The following is a 2,180-nucleotide window of genomic DNA, read 5'->3' as shown; positions in this document are numbered from 1 at the left end:
TTTTTCCGCCCGATTCCGTCCCGCACCCTTCTCTCGCATACACTCTACGGAGCGCTAGGCGACGGATTACATGACAACCACGCTGAAAAACAAAGATGGTAATAAACTAACGAATGGTGAACGACGTCATGATATGCTGGGTAAATCAGTCAGGGTCACCAAGTTTAACACTGCGTGAAGAGAGCACGAAGAGTGTTTTAGGCGCGCGGTCAATGCGACAGAGCGCCGGTATATATGTAGGGTGAGTCGAAGGAGAGGAGTCACATCGTGTTCAACAGGCTCCTTCGGTACACACACACACACACACATCCAACGCAGAACCAGCCAGGTAAGCCGATATGCCGTCGTTGTTGTCAGATACAGGTAACTGTGTTCAAGTTGGCTAATGTTAGATATAGAGCTGTATGATAAACTTGTATGGGCCCGTCTGGTCTCTCTACAGCTAAGTGTGTGTAGATGTTGTCATAACTAGTCTATGTGCTCTTGGTCTCATGCATAAAGTCTACAATTTATATCTGTGGTACATGTTAGAGTGTGCTATACCTCTAGTGGTAGATGGAGAGTAGCAAAACGACATAGCAGTATATATGCGCGTTTGTTTACGCTATACGTACAGCTTTGTTACACGCGCCATATTACATACTATACATTATTATATGTTTGTTTCTAGTTGATATATATTGTAGTATAATTGCGTTTAGTTATTTGCATGTAAATAAATACATGCATTAAATACATGCTTGTCAGCTTACTATCATACTAAATGAAATTACGTTTTCCGCCGAATTCCATGTTAGTTAAAAACATAACCTCCTGCCAACCCCTTGGCGGAGGTAATAACCGTATTCCGAAGAACAGCAATACGATTCAGTATGTAATGAGGAATTATCGACGATATTGACAATGCCCGACACATTGCATTTAGGGTTGTCCACGGCGTCGCAACGTTGGCTTACGCGGTTTTGTTTCTTTGTGTAGAAAATCTTGTGAAAATCTAAAGAGAAAAATGAATAAGACAATAGCCGTTTTTCTCGTCATCGTCGTGCTAGCCGTGAGTATAATCTAACGCATAAATCTTCCCCTCTCTGTTCTCTTTCCCTCTCTCGCTTTTTCTTTCGCCTTTCGCTATCTCGTCTTCCTCTTTTTTTCGCTCTCTCGCTCTCGCCGATAATGTTTCTTTTTCACTCTCGTCGTTTTTTTCTCTTGCCCGCTATTTTCCTCTCGTTTGATCCTCTCTCGATTCCTCTCTCTGTCTCTCTCGCTATCTCTCACTCTCGCTCTCTGCATATATATATATATATGTAGCCTGTCAGATCAAAATATGCCGTAGGACTTCAATGTTCATTCTGAGTTATAGGTGATTTTTCACCTAAAAGTAGTAAAAAGCCGATTTTGGTTTTGTCATAAATACCTTTAGTAGTTATCCATGTTCGATGTTACATCAATAAAACTGGCCAAAAGTGTGTCTTTATGTGTTTATTAATGTTATCTTATGTGTTTATTAATTAATGTTTTAATTACCCTAATTAATTACCTGAATTATTTACCTTAACTGTAAGCTACCATTTTCGTACTTCATACAGTGGATGGTTATTATGTTTGGTAAGTGCATGCAAAAATTCATGTGTCTAGCTCAATGGGAAGATATTTTTTCAGATTTGTGTCCAAATGAAGGCCAAATGAAAACAAACTTTAATTTTATGACCTAATTACTCTGAACTTTGTTTTCCAAAATCGGCCTGATTTCAACTACTCAAATGCTCATAACTTCCGAACCATGTGACCTAGGAAGAAGATCTTGGTGTCAAAATAACCAGAATTGAATGGTCTTTCTACTAAAACTACTAACTCATAATGTCCGAATTGAGTCCTACGGCATGTTTTGATCTGACAGGCTACATATATATCATGTATATAATGTTAGTATATACAGTATATATATATATATATGTATACATATATATATACATATATATATACATACATACATACATACATACGCACGCACGCACGCACGCACGCACGCACGCACGCACGCACGCACGCACGCACGCACGCACGCACGCACGCACGCACGCACGCACGCACGACGCACGCACGCACGCAGCACGCACGCGCACGCAACGCACGCACGACACGACACGCTACGACTACGACTACGCTACACGTACACTACGACA

General features: G+C 40.7%; 1 long non-coding RNA gene across 1 annotated transcript in view; it reads left to right on the top strand.

Annotated features, from left to right (window-relative positions):
• Positions 1–208: 208 nt before the first annotated feature.
• LOC106816088 overlaps positions 209–2,180 on the top strand; it is a 2,811-nt gene continuing 839 nt past the window's right edge. Inside the window, exons 1-2 of the long non-coding RNA XR_001394834.1 lie at positions 209–328; positions 979–1,051. This is a non-coding gene — a long non-coding RNA (uncharacterized LOC106816088). The remainder of the gene's footprint in view (positions 329–978; positions 1,052–2,180) is intronic.

The sequence above is a fragment of the Priapulus caudatus genome, unplaced genomic scaffold, assembly GCF_000485595.1.
Source record: "Priapulus caudatus unplaced genomic scaffold, Priapulus_caudatus-5.0.1 Scaffold1282, whole genome shotgun sequence".
In the NCBI taxonomy this organism is placed as follows: domain Eukaryota; kingdom Metazoa; phylum Priapulida; class Priapulimorpha; order Priapulimorphida; family Priapulidae; genus Priapulus; species Priapulus caudatus.
Note: the sequence above shows the minus strand (reverse complement) of the source record. Positions and strands in the feature narration are given on the sequence as shown.